The 19,300-nt window shown below is 38.3% G+C and overlaps 1 long non-coding RNA gene across 1 annotated transcript in view; it reads right to left on the bottom strand.

Annotated features, from left to right (window-relative positions):
• LOC122796582 overlaps positions 1-19,300 on the bottom strand; it is a 1,807,408-nt gene that overhangs the window by 1,472,332 nt on the left and 315,776 nt on the right. The window contains exon 2 of the long non-coding RNA XR_006363989.1: positions 12,725-12,818. This is a non-coding gene — a long non-coding RNA (uncharacterized LOC122796582). The remainder of the gene's footprint in view (positions 1-12,724; positions 12,819-19,300) is intronic.

The following is a 19,300-nucleotide window of genomic DNA, read 5'->3' as shown; positions in this document are numbered from 1 at the left end:
ATTGCCATACTGGCAGGAAAGTGTTTCAGGCTCTGGCCAAATACCAACAGTTTAATTTCAAACTTGTATGATGCCCATGCTAGAAAAGGCCTGGCATGTTTTCTAAAAATTATTTATAACCCTCAGCATACTCTGGCTTTAAATGGCCAAACCACAAACAATTCTTTTCTAATGTTCTGAGTTTGCAAACAATTTCCAGAATCTTCAAAGCCTGTTCAAATATTGCTGGTGTTTTAAACTGTGATGATAATTGGTCTGTGATAAATATGAAGCCACGTAAAACAAGGAGAACACAAGCTCTGACCTTTAAATGCAAATTAGATGATTCCATCCCCACCAATCCCAAGCCTCCACTCAGATGCACCCCAAACACCTTGTCCAATCAGGCTGACCACCGCCACCATGGCTCCTTGTTGCAGTACTTAAATGCCATGTTTCAAAGATACGATCTGAAGAAGTGCATTTTATGAGGAAAGAGCTCATCGTAAAGGGAAATAATCTCCTTTGTCTTGTATACTTAGAAACTAGGCACTATGCACAACTTTCTAACATGGAATATCTGGTCACTATTGTTCATTACATTCCAGCTGAAGCTTCATTTGTGGGGAATTCTACTCTACTTCTGATATAGAGCGAGCGAGCGAGAGAAATTAGATATCGATATAAGCACACCGATTTCAGCACCAGAAATGAATTACAAAAATATCGTCCACAATGTCATGGATACTCAAGAATTATTTTTATTTACAATAGACTTGTTCGTAGCTGCCCACAACTTTGTCAGTATGGCTAATACAGTGAAACAAGTGACTATTATATATGTGAAATAAATCAGGTCATCTGACCAGTGTAAATGAGATATAAAGAGACAATTATGTAATAGTTGTCAAATGTTTTATACAGCATGCATGTTTCTAAAAAATCCAAGCCTGTTCTTTCAATAACACCCAGCTTAAAAAAGTGTAAAAGAAATTTCATATAAATAATACCTTCAATATTCACAAACGCACCTTAGCAAGTACTTCTGTCAAAACTCCCCATCTGTATTCTTTAGTATTATGCAAGTGATTTAAATTCAAATTAGATGTAGTAGATCCTGATATGATTCTATCTCTTACAATAAAAGTGAATTTAGCAGAAGGATGCATTAATATATGTTTGTAAAGTGTACTGCATTTTTGTTTTCATGTTATGTTACTTAAATGTAAAACTATACATTCCTTAAACATCCTAGGAGTTTGTTCTATATAAAAGGACCCACGTGTTCAATGTGCCATGTAAATCGTCTGCTTACTATCACATTTTATACAACTTCATATCTTAAATATGCTAGAGTGTTTTTTAGATGTAAAAAATGTCTATAAATATACTTATTTATTGGCATTTGTTAACCGGAATAGTCCAGTGGGCCTGAAAGAGCTCATTTTCAGTGGAGGCCCAGGGAGAAAAGCTCCAGCAAGAACATAGATACAGAAAATATTAAACATTAATTGGTACAAAAGTAGATACAGTGTTACAGATAGTGATTACGGTAATATATACAAAATATATACATAAAAGCAGGAATTGTGTTGATTGCCAGATGAATTCAATTAGAGAGGTATAAACAGAGATATATTAATTAGTATTATTGGACAAGTATCAACAAGTGATAAAAAATAGTAATTATGGAGAAAATATCATCAGTCATCAGTAGCAAAAAGCATGGGAGTTTAGTAATCATATAAGGAGAAGGAGGTTAGGTTAGATTATAGAGCAGGTATATAGCCAAGAAGAGCTGAATATTTTTTTCAGTATTTGTTTGAAGGTGGTGGTGCTGAATGTGCTTCTTATAGAAGGTGGACGTGAGTTCTATAGTTTGGCGATGGTGAAGGAATAGAGGAGCTGACAAGCAGGTAAGGTGGGCTTTTCTATTTTTAGAAGTAGATGATTTTCAGATCAAAGTTGCCTGCTGGGTTGGTATTGGGTGAGTAGTGTTGAGAGAGCAGGACAGTCTGTGGGTCTTTAGCTTATCTTGTGTGCTGTAGTTAGCTGGGTAAATGAGAGATGGTGGGGGAGTTCCAGCCAGCCTAATTGTTTCAGTGAGTTACAGTGGTGGGATACGAATTTGGCCTTGGTGGCAAACTTGGCTATTCTGTTGTAACAAATTTCAAGTTTGGATTTTGCAGAATTTTGGATATTAATGAGTAGAAGGTTGCCATAAAGGAGACAGGGTAATAAAAAAGGTTGCCATAAAGGAGACAGGGTAATAAAAAGGTTGCCATAAAGGAGACAGGGTAATAAAAAGGTTGCCATAAAGGAGACAGGGTAATAAAAAGGTTGCCATAAAGGCGACAGGGTAATAAAACGGTTGCAAGGGGTTGTCTAGTAGAGAGGCTAAGAAAGCGTTCGTACCTGTAGAGCATATCGAGCGTTTGCTGTGTTTTTATGATGTTATTGTTTATGTGTCGGTCAAAGTTAAGGTTTTCATCTATAATAATACCTAGTAGTTTAGTGTGTGGGACAACTTCTATCATGGTATTTTCTTTGGCTTGTATAGTGAAGAGCTTTTTACCTAGGGGAGTGGTTTTCATAGGGGTAAAAAGTACACATTTAGTTTTCTTTGGATTTAGGGCAAGATGATTGTTAAGCATCTAAGATTTAGTAGAGGTGAAGACATTCTGGGTGATTTGCTGGAGTTTAGTGCTGGAATTTGCAGTGGATATTATTGTAGAGTTGTCAGCATACTTGATTACAGAGCATTGTGGGATAGTGGAGTGAAAGTTGTTAATAAAGATGCTATAGAAGAGAGGACAAAGTATGGAGCCTTGGGGTACCACTGTGGAAGTACTGAGGAAGGGAGAGTAAGATTATTGCCATTTGGTAGATTGCTGCCTATTGTAGAGTTAGCTGTTGAACTTCAATAAGTAGGTAAAAACAAGTGGAGGTGTCAGCATGTGGAAGCCGCTACTTTGTCCCTCATGCTCCTCCTTACTAATGCTAACCATAACCCTGAACCTTACCTCCTTACCTTAGAAGAAATGTTTCCATAACATTGCCACTATTCACACAAATTATATCCTATGGTATTGGTATGGCTTAGGTTTTTTTTGTTTTATTTTAGTGTATTTTTAGAGTAAATGATCAAAAAAGCAGAATGTTTGCCTTATGTTTCCTGTTAATTTAATGTGGATTTATTTTTTGTCTGAATTTTGATGTGTCTACATTTTGAACTATCAGCATTTTGCTGTTGGTATTTTGAGTGTATACCTATTGATATGTCTACATTTTTAACTATACTCATATATATATATATATATATATATATATATATATATATATATATATATATAAATTTATTTACAGTAGTATAGGTAGAGCAGGGCAAAGGGGCAACTTCCCCAAGCACAGACTGGTAGGCAGTATGACTGGCTATCCAAGACAGATTCCTGATCACTTTTCAGTTAAAACCAGTTTTAAAAGCCAGAATTGTATTTGCAGAAAATCCTGAACAATGTAGTATTGTCTGTGTGGTCTAAACGGTAGAAATGCTACCGTATTAAAAAAAAAATGATTTGTTTCTGTCTGTTTTTTTAATAAAATCTGAATGTTATAGTACTTTGTGCAGGGTTTAAACAAATGTATCAAGCAGTTTGCTACAGTTTAACAGAAAAAATGCTTCTTTATTTTTTAACTAAAATTTGAGCAGTGCAGCTCTCTGTGCATGGTAGCAAGGGGTTTGCTACAGTTTAAAAGAAAAACAATTTCTCTAAAGTAAATGGTACACTTACTGGAGGTGGGAGATGTCAAGGGAGCTTGTAATGATACACTTACTGGAGGTGGGAGATGTCAAAGGATGTTGTAATGATACACTTACTGGAGGTGGGAGATGTCAAGGGATGTTGTAATGGTACACTTACTGGAGTTAGGAGATGTCAAGCGATGTTGTAATAGTACACTTACTGGAGGTGGGAGATGTCAAGGGATGTTGTAGTGATACACTTACTGGACGTGGGAGATCCCAAGGGACGTTGTAATGATACACTTACTGGAGGTGGGAGATGTCAAGGGATGTTGTAATGATACACTTACTGGAGGTGGGAGATATCACGGGATGTTGTAATGGTACACTTACTGGAGGTGGGAGATGTCAAGCGATGTAATGATACACTTACTGGAGGTGGGAAATGTCAAGGGATGTTGTAATGGTACACTTACTGGAGTTAGGAGATGTCAAGCGATGTTGTAATAGTACACTTACTGGAGGTGGGAGATCCCAAGGGATGATGTAATGATACACTTACTGGAGGTGGGAGATGTCAAGGGATGTTGTAATGATGCACTTACTAGAGGTGGGAGATTTCAAGGGATGTTGTAATGGTACACTTACTGGAGGTGGGAGATGTCAAGCGATGTTGTAATAGTACACTTACTGGAGGTGGGAGATGTCAAGGGATGTTGTAATGATACACTTACTGCAGGTAGGAGATGCCAAGGGACGTTGTAATGATACACTTACTGAAGGTGGGAGATGTCAAGGGATGTTGTAATGATACACTCACTGGAGGTGGGAGATGTCAAGGGATGTTGTAATGATGCACTTACTGGAGGTGGGAGATGTCAAGGGATGTTGTAATGGTACACTTACTGGAGGTGGGAGATGTCAAGAGATGTAATGATACACTTACTGAAGGTGGGAGATGTCAAGGGATGTTGTAATGGTACACTTACTGGAGTTAGGAGATGTCAAGCGATGTTGTAATAGTACACTTACTGGAGGTGGGAGATCCCAAGGGATGTTGTAATGATACACTTACTGGAGGTGGGAGATGTCAAGGGATGTTGTAATGATACACTTACTGGAGGTGTGAGATGTCAAGGGATGTTGTAATGATGCACTTACTGGAGGTGGGAGATGTCAAGGGACGTTGTAGTGGTACACTTACTGGAGGTGGGAGATATCAAGCGATGTAATGATACACTTACTGGAGGTGGGAGATATCAAGGGACGTTGTAATGATAGACTTACTGGATGTGAGAGATGTCAAGGGACGTTGTAATGATACACTTACTGGAGGTGGGATATATCAAGGGACGTTGTAATGATAGACTTACTGGATGTGAGAGATGTCAAGGGACGTTGTAATGGTACACTTACTGGAGGTGGGAGATGTCAAGGGACATTGTAATGGTACACTTACTGGAAGTGGGAGATGTCAAGGGACGTTGTAATGGTACACTTACTGGAGGTGGGAGATTCAAGGGACATTGTAATGGTACACTTACTGGAAGTGGGAGATATCAAGGGACGTAAGTCTGTTCCATCAGCAGCAGCAGCCAATTGCTAATGCCTGATCAGAACAATGACTATGCTTCAGTACAAGACAAGTTCCCTAATCTTTAAACCTCTGGTTCATCTGGCATAGGAAAAAGATGATCACTGAATAGGTAAACCTACAGAGATAAAAGATCACAAATGCAATCATCTTGTTCTTTGAGCAGCAGAGATAGAGTAACGTTCCTCAATAATCCAGTCCTGGAAATAAAGCTCATACCTGGTAAGTCAGTTCAAGGTGTAAGAATAATTTCTGAACAACTGAACCAGGCAAACCCCTACAAATGGCTCTGTATCAGAGACGGAGTGTTGAAATCATGGCAGACACAGCTCATTGAGTGGACATTCTGGGTCTGAATACCTTAATCATCTCTTGATGTAATAACCAAGATATCCTGAATCTTCCTTGTATACTGAAGAGGATAAGATGGGTGCCTGAATCACCGATGGGGATATAGAGGGGGGTGTTGAAATTGTGCTTCTTGTACATACAGAGCCTTGTGACTACTAATGATAACTACCATGTTCAAACTCCTTAACAAACGTCTCACAGTCTGCAGCCTATCAAGTGTTGATATAAGCAGGGCATTGCAACTACTGAGGAGGATTAACCATCATATTAAATACCTCCTAACAAAGGTCTGGCAACAACCAATGTTTTCTTAGTGGCTGCCTCCTAAACTATAGTTTGCAGATCCTACTTGGATACTTAAGTTAAAGCCCATTAATACAAACCTTATGTGATCTAGTATTGGCTTTTACATCAGTTCAATTATAATAGTTAGGGTATAGAATTATTATAGGGGGTCTTGCAGCAAATCTTTTAGGGGCTAACATATGCCTTTAATCTTTCACTCACCGACAGCAATTTAAACATGCTGCTATTCACCCCCTGACAGAAGAACCTGTACCTAAACAACTAATGATTTTCACCTGATCACTAAGATTCACCCGATTGCCAAAATTCTAGAAATTCTGATTTATAACCAAATTCCAGAATACATCCAAACGTGAAATACTGACAAAGAGGCAATATGTTTTATAAAGAAAATATAGTATTGTTATATAATTACTACCAGATGTCAAATACCTTTTGTATGCAGCTGACAATGAAATGACTTGACCTGCTAAAACTTCATATGAAATCAATAAGTCACACCAAACAAGCCAAGATTCCCTTTGGAATTGGCTACTGTGACAAGCTATGTATAAACACTTAAACAGCAACACTTATGATGCTTACAACATTACAAAGGTAAGCTAAAGCTGATGCCCTAAGTCTATTAGACTCGCTTGGAATTTGGCTCACTGTCATTACTCACCACAAATATCTAGGAATGACACTTGACCAAAACTTAAGCGTCATACCCCTAACGAAAATAAAATCAATTTACTGTTTTAGCATAACTGAGTGTGACCTTTAAAAATCTCAGACTTGCTTTCCACTGAGACTAGACAAGTTATAGTCATCAGTGTCCTACTACCAGAAGTAGAATATGAACTACCTATCATTTCCTTATTATCCTCACAAAACTGACATCTCTTACAAAAAAAAAACAGATTATCAGTGTCTAATATTTATTCATCTGAGCCCTGCAAATAAGTATCAATGTATCATGCTGGAAAAATCAAAGCGGTTACTGCTTTAGGTTAGATCAGCCTTCTTATCAAAAAAAAAAAAAAACAAAACTCCTCTCTAAGTTAATTCAAGAGAGTCATGGTACTCCTCTGAAAAATAAACTGCAAATAAGAAGTAACCATTACTATTAAAGAAACTCATTAAGTACAATGCTGCATATGCCATCATTTACAACTGCCTGTGCAGAGCAATCATTTAGCACAATATATCTTGTAGCCTCAATTCTCTTCTGGAGTCCATTAAAAGTATTATTACTTTTCAGCAGCTTACCAAATCAAGACATACATTTGAGTCACACAAAACAGATTTGCAAATCTGTAGAACTTAGCCTCAGCTAAAATATGCCCTAAAACAAGAATATTTCACTATTAGACAATGGGCTTACTGTACATCAGTACCCTGATTGGAGAACGAGCATTCTCCAGCAGGGCATTAATGTACAAGTAATGCCCGCAGAGAAGAATGAGTCTGCCACTTCATGGCAACATATCAAGCCACTGTGGAGCTTGGACTGGAAAACTGAATGGCAGCCATTATTTTACACTCGCTAAGCAGCGCTTTTGCTGTTTAGTGAGTATAAAATATTAAAAAGAAGACAACTAAAAAAAAGGTAGGTGTGTGTGTGTGTGTGTGTGTGTGTGTGTGTGTGTGTGTGTGTGTGTGTGTGTGTGTGTGTGTGTGTTTATGACTGCGTTTGAGTGTATGTGTGCATGTCAGTGAAAGTAAGAGCGGGCCATTATTTTACACTTGCTAAGCAGCACTTTGTTTAGCGAGTGTAAAACAAAAAAAGAAAAAAATTAAAATAAAGCTTGTGTTTGAGTGCGTGTATGAGAACAAGAGAGAGAGAGTGATTGAGCGAGGGGAAACAGAAAAGTGTGTGAATTGTTTGTATGCATGTGTGCGTGAATGCATGCATGAAAGCAAAGAGATTATCTATGTGTGTCTGAGTGAGAGAAAGCGAGAGTGATTATGTGACTGAATGCATGTAGGGAAGCAGAGGGGACTGTGTATAATAGAGAGATTGAGAGATAGTGAGAGCGATCTTGTATGAGCGAATGTGTGTATGAAAGCAGAGAGACTGTGTGTGTGTGTGTGTGTGTGTGTGTGTGTGTGTGTGTGTGTGTGTGTGTGTGTGTGTGTGTGTGTGCGTGCGTGCGTGTGTGTGTGTGTGTGTGTGTGTGTGTGTGTGTGTGTGCGTGTGTGCGCATGTATGTGTGGGAGAGAGCGAGAGATCCAGAGCATACCTCTCAATTGTCCAGATTTTTGACTTATATTTTTGTACCTGTTCCTCATAACATGTGGTTTTCTGGCAAATCACATAGGTTATAGTCTCCAAATATTGTCAGGCATTTCAGTTTCAGATTTCATAACCTTCAGAAAATGTATGCTATTGTGAAGACAAAGCCTATTATTCTAGCAACCTTCTAAGTTTATAGAGCATTATTAAACATGTCCCCCCCATGTTCCGCACCCCTCATTATTCTAAGCTTTGTCCAAATTTCTTGTTGTAAGAGGTTGAGAGGTATGATCCAGAGAGTGAGAGAGAAAGCGAGAGTGATGTGCGATTGAATGCATGTATGTAAGCAGAGGAGTAGGACAGAGAGAGCGAGAGAGAGTGAGACTGATCTTCTGTGAATCAATGCATGTATCAAAAAAAAGGAGACTGTGTTTGCATATGTATGTGTGTGAAAGCAGAACAGATTATGTACTTGTGTATGGGAGAGACAATGGGCTGTATATAAAGTTGTTGTGCTTCAATTATTATTTTTTTAAACACTATTATTATTTTTTTATACATGTTTGATATAAAATACTTCCTCCAACACCATTAACGTAGACTACAGCAAGTATAAAACATTAGGTGGAGGAACTATTTTACATCAAAAATATATTAAAAAAATAAAATAGTACTTAAAAAAATACATAAAAAAATATATAAGTAAAACACAACAATTTTACAGAAAGCCCATTGTCTAAGTGCAATAATGCCCTCCAGGGTGTGTGTTAATGTGTAATTAATGCCCTTCTAGGGGTTTAGAGGCCCTCTGCCACCCCTGGGCAGGCATAAGTTACACATTAACACACACCCTGGAGGGCATTATTGCTTGCATATATCTCTTTCTTCTCAGAATAAGCCTCTGCATCAAGTTCTAGAATTTCATTATTTTTACTTTAAGTCTGTTACAAAGAAAGAAGCGACAGAATTAATGGCCATGTGAGAGACATACTACAATCATTACTGACACATCATCCACCTCTTAATCTTGAAACTGGCTAGAGAAATACTATATAAATCTTTTACATCTGTTTGCAGTTGATCACTAAACTCAAAAAAAGAGTTCAGCAAACATTTAGAATGCTATAATGCATCCCTTACTTAAATGTAAAACTTCCAAGACAGGATATTACTTAAGACCAATTGGTTAAATGAATCTCCTGGCAAAAGTACAGAGAAAAACAATTTATCAACAACTACTAGAATATGTTCAAAAGTATGATATCTTAACAGATTCACAACACATATTCAGGCTTAGATATTATATTATGGCTGCCACCAATTACCTAACTAATGAAATAAGAAACAACACAGAAAAAGTTCAACTAACATGAACCATGTGTTTCTATACCTAAAAAGAGCATTTGAAACATTCAGCCATTCGCACGCTTCTACAAAAAGTGGAGTGTAGTTTCTCCTCTGATGTCTACATTTGGTTCTCAGACTGTCTAGCTAAAAGAACATTTATAGTTGCAAATGGCAACTTAAATACAACTATAACTACGATCAACACAGTCATATCCGTGACCATGAGACCTCTGCGGCTCTCAAGTTTAATAAACAGCTTACCATCGGATCTCCCAAGGCTAAATGGTACACTTTATGCAGGTAACATTGTTATTAGACTATCTAGCAATTCATCCCTTGATATGCTCCTTCCCAAAATAATCTAGCACTTTTGTGGAACTGGCTTCATAAAAATAAATTTGTCATGAATGTACAAAAAATAAATAATAAAAAAATCAGAAAAAAAAAAATAGAAAATAATGTTTCTGAGCACAGTAGAGATGTTTAAGGGATCAACAGAACTTATTAAAAAGGATAATTTGGGAAAGAAGCTGCCTTATTGACAGACCAGAAATATTTAGGTATAATCATTGATCAAAATCTTATCCTCAGTCTCACAAGGCACAAACAAAACTAAAAGTATCATATAAAATTTTGCATCCCTTTCCTAAGAAGCCAGACAATTAATATCTACCTACTAATAGTAAAGTATTCATTGCTGCTTGTTTACTTTTCCTCAATAAATACAAGATAAGATACTGAGATTTATACAGCTAAGCTAGAGAACAGAACATTACTACATAACAATAAGTTAAAGGATTTAGCAACCGACTACCTTCAGATCTATATTTCTGTTAAATATGTTAACATTCTTATTATTGTATTGTAGATACTGTCCCTCTTTTGGCAATAAACGTAGAATGAGGAATAACATCTACTCTCTTACAGTTACTACCAGAACCACACTCTGCTGGCCCTCATTCACTCTGACTCTGGCATAAAGATCTTTCCCTGAAATATATATATTACACCTACATAGAACACTAGAAAAAGTGTTGACGGGTTTTGTCCTATGCTCTTTGTTTAGTTATACCACTTCTGTATGTTCAACTTGCCAAAGTTTCTATTATAATAGGTTACATGCCTGAAAAAGATCCATGGACCACTGCAGTTACCTTTACTTAAACTTAATAACGCACAGTGAGAAGGGTTCATTTAAGCTGACAGGCAGTTCTCCTGACTTCGCTAATGATCACCTTCCTTCAAATTAAATAGAGCACAGTTTGTAGTTTATTTTTTCACATTTCTCCACACTGGAGCACATTTTCCTTCCTGCTGCTGCAGTCACATGCTTCCCCTCTCATGAGTAATCTTTCTATCTTTCTGTTGAACTTTACGAAATGAGCATCCAATGTATTTTCTCTACATAATCCAGAATTCCAGAACACAATGTTGTTTACTCAAACTTACAGATGAAATTGTACAAACGTGTAACATATTACTGGACAATGTGTCCAGGCATTTAAGACTGCCAGCAGGAAATATAGGTGTGGCAAGTGACATAACAAATATTACTTTTTCTGAAACATACCTTGCAATGATCAAAAACACACAGTGATACTACTGGATTGATATCTCATACTGATTGACAGCCTGATGTGCTATTTCTCTAATAAGAAGTTGCACAGATACTAAAAATGCTATTGGTTTGGTCTACAATTTACCTGAAGAAGAAAATTCATACAGCTGTTATGTTGACATTCTTGTCTCCAGAGTTAGTTTCTTGTCCCTTAACTAATTTTCCAGAAAAGAGGAGCTTTGTTTGTAATAACCTAAGAGGACTGTTGCTCGTATTTCCAAGCTGGCAGATTTCACACCTGTTAACATAACTTCAAGCTCAGAAAATTAAGCAAGCCTTTGAAATACAAACTCTAGAAGCCAAAGTAGCTACTGCATTTCAAGAGCCTCAGAATTTGGGTCAAATATCCATGTTCCAGAAAACATAAGCCTTATATGAATCCAATACAAATTACTTTGAAACAACAGCTTAGACATAAAATGTGAAAGTGCTTGGAATATCTCAAGTCATGGAGTAGTTTCCTCTGGTATAGAGTGATTGCTGTGCTCGTATCTTAAATTGTTTCTTAGGGAAAACCAGCAAAGAAGATATGTTCCAAGTCCATTAAATGGATTACATCAATTTTTTTTCCTGTTCCATCTATGCTCCTATCCTTTTTCACCATATAAAAGAGAAATTTATGCAATAACAATGATGGGGAAATTACTCATTCAGCTGCAATAAAAAATGTGGAAAACAGTTTAATAAAACAATATGTCTATATCTATATCTAGCTATCTATACACACACATACATATGTGTTTATATATATATATATATATATATATATATATATATATATATATATATATATACATACATACATATATATATATATATATATATATATATATATATATATATATATAAATAGGTCTACCTGACATTGCCGATAGTCCAGAATGCCGACAACCATATGGCCAAAACCATATGATCGACATTTGGATTGCCGACAATGGGAAACTGGCATCTCAGTATAGTGCGGAATGGAAAGATTTCCATTCCAGCATTGTAGTGCGATCTCTGAGTTGGTATATTAAAGTTACAGGGGTTGTGGTGGGTGGATTTATTCATAATGTCGAGATTTTGAATGTCGGCCATATGGTGTCAGCCATACGGTTGTCGGCATTCTAAAATTTCGACATTATGAAGTAGATCCATATATGCACACACATATACATATGTGTGTATGCAGAACTGTCAGCTGATAATTTAATATAAGACATACTCACTTATCCAGCTAAGAAAAGCAATATCCTCCTTCTTCATTGTCTATTAATTTTCTAGCTAAAAATCTATTTAATTTGAAAATACACGCCTATAATAAAACCTAATGTTTAATTATGTGAACAATTGTTGCAGAAATTACCATAGATTAGCAAACATTTGAAATGTTAATCACATCTGTATTAGAGATACATGTGAGTCAGCATATGCCTGTGTGATTGGGCAGGAGTAACTGGACAAGTATGAGTAATGTGTAAATGATGCACGAATGCAGAAATGTAGGATTGCAAGACACATGTAAAGTGAACCTGTGTGACTGCATGACACATGACAGGTGCGCTGATAGAAGGTGAATGAACTTACCAGCTGTAATAACAGTTGCAGAAGAACAGATGTCCATAGAGGTTCCTGGAAAAAAAGACACAGCAGCCACAGTGGTAGGGATGGGGGTGGAGACCTACAGAAAGAAAGAAGAACAGGAAACTGTTGAGACTGATGCTTTGTGCCATTATTGGCTTATTGAGAAATAAATTAAAACACATTGATTTTCATACATATATGATAAATAAGCAAACGTAGGCAAACGCCAAAAGTACTGCGACTGTATAACTCAAACTGTCAGCAAAGGAACTCATGGTTCTAAACAGTACAAACACCCCGAAAGCAGGCAAAATAAACTATTGAATATGTACGTGTGTACCCATGAGAGTATAGCAGGAGACACATGCGACAAATTACCAATCTAGCATTAATGGATACAGAGCAGCAACATTAGGGAAAATACAATATAAAAAGAAAGTAATACAACTTATAAAACTGGATAAGCATTACCGTAATACAACTGTATGGGTATTACCCCAGTTTAACAACAGCACGGGTATTACCCTAATGCAATAACTGTATTGTTATTACCATAATACAATCACTGTATGGGTAGTACCACAATACAACTACATGGGTATTACCATAATACAATAACTGTATTGTTATTACCATAATGCAATAACTGTATGGGTATTACCACAATATAACAACTGTGTGGGTAGTACTACAATACAACAACTACATGGGTATTACCATAATACAATCACTGTATTGTTATTACAATAATACAATAACTGTATGGGTATTACTACAAGAAAACAACTGGATGGGTATTACCACAGTACAACACCTGTGCGGGTATTACCACAATACAATAATGGTATCCTTATTGCCATAGTACAACAACTGTATGGGTATTATCACAATACAATAACTACATAAGTATTACCACAATACATCAGCTGTATCACTATCACCATAATACAACAACAGTATGGGTATTACCACAATACAACAATTGTACGGGTATTACCATAACACAACAACTGTACGGGTATTATCATAATACAACTTCATGCTTCTTAAGACAGAAGTGGTGAACTTCATGACACCCATGCAGATGGACAATACAGTTACAACTGCTGAATCCTACACAAATGCACTCTATAAGCACTTACACGAGTGCATGGATAGTGCTATCCCAAACAGAAACAAGATGCTATCCTCCAAAAAAAGGAAGCCAATCTGGAGGTCCCCTGTCATAAACAAACTGTACAACAGAAGGAAGAAACTGTTGCAAAAGAGAGTAAAATCCCATGAGTGGAGGAGCTCCCTGGTCAGCCTCAGTAAAAAGCTGAGATCCCTTATAAGATCCTCCAAAGCTAGCTATGAAAACAAAATCAACGCTAAATCCAAAGACAACCACAAAGCATTCTATAACTATGTCAAGAATCTAGATGGCAACACCCAGATCTGCTCTGAGTTACAGCACAAAGGCACAAAAATTACAGAACCAACTGATATTGCCAACATGCTGGCAGATAGGTTCAGTGCTAACTTTACCCCCCTCTCACCCCCTAAAGGGCCCATATCTATACAGGAAGAATGCAGAGTCCCTGTAATCACAACTATGCAGGTAAAAGCTGCACTCTAAAGCCAAAAACACAACAACCATGGGACCGGACAACATCCCAAGATGTGTTTTACATGGACTTCAGAACAAACTGGCTCCCCACTTAAGCACCATGTTCAATAATAGCCTCGCATCAGGCTTTGTGCCCACTGAGTGGCACACAGCAACAGTTATCCCACTCCACAAAGGGTGAGCCACCACAGATCCCGGGAACTATCGACCTATTAGCCTGACGAGCCTGGTCTGCAAGGCCATGGAATGTATCATCATGAAACTCATAAACAAAGACATTGGTAACCTCCAAACTCTGGATCCTACCCAGTTCAGGTTTGTGAAAGGCTGATCATGCCTCCTGAACCTGATCGACTTCTTTGAGGCAGTCACCAAAGCCGTGGATGAGGGTAAGGTGGTTCACACAGCTTATCTTGACCTCGCCAAGGCTTTCGACACCATCCCCCATTCTGGAATTATAGCTAAACTCACTAAACTTGGTATAAATCCCTACGCCACAAGATGGGTTGCCAACTGGCTCACTGACAGAACCCACACTGTAAAAGTTGCAGACTCCAAATCTGACCTCAAAGCAGTGATAAGTGGAGTGCCACAGGGTTCTGTCCTGGGACCTCTCCTGTTTGGTATCTGCATCTCTGAAGTGCAGGCTAACACAGAAGGCCTCTGGCTAATGAAGTTCACAGATGGCTGCAAACTAGGAGCCATAGTCAAGTCCCCAGATGATGTGGACATCCTACAGAAGGCCTCACTGAGACAGATGCCTGGTGTCAGAGCCATGGCCTCAAGCTCAATGCCAAAACGTGCAGTGTCATCGCCTTTGGCAAAAACTCTATACCCATGAACTACCACATAGGCAGCAATCTACTTAATGCCGAATGCGTGATAAGAGACCTTAGGACCCAGGTGGACAGTAGTCTCTCCTTTGATAGTCACATCGCCACAGTAGTCAGAAAGTCCTTCCACGTGGCACACCTCATCATAAAAGGGTCCTCATCCAGGAAAAAAGAGGTCATTGTTCCCCTCTACTCGTCATTAGACCCATTATAGAGTACAACGCCCCTTTTGGAATGTACCTCACAAGACATCTGCAGCAGCTGGAAAGGCCACAGAAGTACCTCACAAAGAGGATTACTGGCTTCAAACAAATGCCCTACACTGACTGCCTCAAAAAAACTCCAGCTTTACTCCATAGCATATCGCCTACTCAGAGGTGATCTCTGCCTAACATATAAAGCTATGTCAAACCCAGAGCTGTTGGACATGCTACACCTAAAGAAATCCCAATCCCTCTGAGCTACACGCTCTAGGGACCTAAACCTTGTCACCACAATAAACAGGACATGCTGGAGGGATAGATTCCTGTCCCAGAGACTTCCTATACTCTGGAACAAGCTACCCATCTATGTCAAGCAAAGTTCTTCATTAGCACTCTTCAAGAAAAATCTTGATGAGTGAATGGGAAATAGGAAATACACTCTGGGGATCACTTCTGTGTCTCTGCTGGATAGTGGCACAGGAAAATAACTTTCTTGGGTGGCATAAGCTATGGAACCTTGCTGGCTAGGCTTACATAGGCCCTTGGGCCGATAGCCTAGTACCTACCTATGAACCTATGAACCTATGAACAACTGTATGAGTATTACCATAACATAATAACTGTATGAGAATTACCATATTGCAATGGGTCCACTTTGTAATTTCAAAATACTGAAATCCCGAATTTCAGTATTTCGAAATTACATACCCGAAATCACATAATCACGAAAACACAGAAGCATGAAATTCAAAATCCAGAAGCATGGCGATGTTGAATTTCACACTTCTAGTGGTGCGGTTTGTGAATGGATGGGTGGAAGATTAGGTACATATGTATGTGTATGTGTGTCCATTAGGGGCTTTAGTGTGTGTTGTGACTGTGATCTGTGTGTATGAGGGACTGTGAAATGTGTGGGTGTGAGTTTCCTTTGTGTGTCTGTTTGTCCAACCTCGGAGTTAGTATATTTAAGTAGGGAGGGTGTGGGGGTACAGGGGGGGCATGCCCCCCCCCGATTATCTGTAGTGTAGGATTATCTGTTTCATTGTGGGGGGAAGTTGTGTGTATGTGTGTGCTGTATGTGTATTGTGTGTTTGGGATTTTAAATTTTGCAGTTATGGGGTTTTTGTATTTAGTGTTTTTGGCTTTGTACGTCCACAATACTGAAATTCAGGATTTCAGTATTTCGGGATTTCAAAGTGGCTCCATTACAACAACTGTATGGGTATTTCCATAATACAGCAACGGTATGAGTATTTCCAAAAGAGAACAACTGTATGGGTATTACCATAATACAACAACTGCATGAGTATTACCACAAGAGAACAACTGTATGGGTATTACCACAATACAACTGTATGGATATTACCACAAGACAAGAAGTGTATGGGTATTACCATAATACAACAACTGCATGGGTATTACCATATTACAACAACTGTATGGGTATTACCACAATACTGCAACTGTACGGATATTACCATAACACAGAAAATGTATGGGTAGTACCACAATGCAACAACTGCATGGATAATGCCATATCAGCATCTCTGACTGTGTCAGTAGCTAAACAACAAAGCAGGCCTGGCCTCTACTGTCACATATACAGGTAAGCAGAGGGGGTACAGATATATACAGTGCTGTGCCACATCACAGAGTAAGTTTGTGGGGCGTGGCACATTAATGTCTGCTGGTTCAACAGGTCTCTTCCCTTTGCAAACAAGTTATCAGCATTTCAATGACGGTGCAGGTCCACACACACTCAGATCTGCTGGAACCTGAATCCATGACCTTGTTCTCCCTGGAACCTGAATCCATGACCTTGTTCTCCCTGGAACCTGAATACGTGACCTTGTTCTCCCTGGAACCTGAATCCATGACCGTGTTCTCCCTGGAACCTGAATCCATGACCTTGTTCTCCCTGGAACCTGAATCCATGCCCTTGCTCTCCCTACAGCACCATGATATTGACTATAATAATGACAATAGTTTTGAGCAAAGCAGTCACATGCAATGGTGGAAAGATTCCTCCATGTTAGGAGTATAGTCTGTAATAGATTATTAATGCCTCAGGACAGTCAAGTGTATTGCTGAGGGATGCATATACAGGACTGTAGTGCAGGTGTCCAGTGCTATCATTTTTTGTCTTCCACACATATAATTCTCCTTTAAGAAGTGCAGAATCAGTCACAGGTCATCAGGCAACATGTAATACTGCAAAGGCTATTTAAACATTCTCCCAGTTGCATATATGATATGGTTAATATCTGCCTGACCTTGGCACGGAAGGTGCTGTCTAGTTAGGTGATGCTTTTGAACCCGACTCCCTAAACTTTGGCTAAGGTGGAAACTGCAATCCTTAACACATGCTGCACATTCACAATGATACAGAGGTCTTATGGTTCATGATGGATTCCATGAGTGGCAGATGTGCTACACTTTCCTCTTCCCACCACAAGATTATAGTTGTTCACAGAGCCACATTTTGTGGAGGAAGTGCAGCTATCATTAGTTCCCGAAGAACATGATGCCTCTCATATGCACTTGTCATTATCAGTGTCAGGATAGCAATACCTTTAGTGATGTTCTCTGCTAGTCTATGAATGAAGTGCTATGTCCATAATGGAAACATGCTGGAAATCAAATTCTGTCAGACAAGACATGCTATTAAGTGGATTAAGTTGCTTTTTTTTCTGCATTTACTTAACTGTGGTTTTATTGGGGGTCCTTACAGATGGCAGATGGTGGATGGACTCCTCATCTAGTTCAGCAGTACATTGTTGGATCACTTAGCATGGATGGATTTTGGTGTCAAAACTGCATATCACAGTATCAGAATTAAAGCTCCTTTTTTGGAGGGATTGTGCACATAATAATGAAGGATGAACTTAAGTAGACTGTGTGCGTGCGACCATTCTCTATATGTCTTATAATGGGGTTTTGCATGTCACCGCTCTACTAGTTTCTCCTACACATCCAATAACACCACTGTTTTTTATTCCTTCTTTCACACAGCTATATCCTTGCATTGTCAGCTGTGGTTTCTTTCCTGTCCTCTTCTTCTCCAAAACATTCCAAGACCTCCTCGCATGTCTCTTCACAGCTCCACTCCATAGCATCTATTAGGTTTGTGAGACATGCAGCTGCTTTATCTTTAGCTGCTCATTGTGTTGACTTTTGACATCCAGAGTTTACAAGAAACAGGAAGACAATACAGACATTGGCCTAGATAATTTCATTAACCTGTACAGAAGAATCAGATATGCCAATATGCATGGGTTGTACATACTGGTATATGGTGTTATCGTTCCTGCTTTACTGCTTCACCTTCTGTTTGCTCTGTGTGCATGTAGCTTTGCACTGTTACTAGCTACTCATACTGTCCATCAATGAGTAACTCACTGTTCACTGCACACCACTACCCTATGTCTCCATAGAGATGAATTATTAACATGCAGGTACCTCCCATGACTGTAGACATTACCCTGCACCCGAGAACTTCAGGTGTGATAAGAGAAGACAATGATATAACACCTGTGAAATTTACACTAAATTACAGGAGTTATTGAACCTGTTTGTGCAATGACTTTGATGTAATTCAAATAGGACTCAGTATTATAATGAGTCACTCTTAACCTTAAATAAAGTTTGAGCCTAATGATGAAGTCTCTATTCTCAGGATCATATAAAGACCCTGTAATGTGCAGGCAAAGGTTCTGGAATTCCTGTAGATATGATGGTTGTTTACCATTATTATTATTATTATTATTATTATTATTTAGTTTTCTTTTACCACTTTTTTCATTTTTTTCTGCATATCAGATCTTTTATTTGTTAAGTGGTTGAGGCCACATGTAAGAAAACATCTAGCAATGCTATGGCACAGTAAAGATTAATTATTTCCTAATTATCAATATTTCATCAAATGCGTTATTAA

The sequence above is a fragment of the Protopterus annectens genome, chromosome 3.part0, assembly GCF_019279795.1.
Source record: "Protopterus annectens isolate FY-2018-M chromosome 3.part0, PAN1.0, whole genome shotgun sequence".
Taxonomy (NCBI): Eukaryota; Metazoa; Chordata; order Ceratodontiformes; family Protopteridae; genus Protopterus; species Protopterus annectens.
The sequence above is the reverse complement of the archived record's forward strand: the minus strand, read 5'-3'. Positions and strand labels throughout refer to the sequence as shown.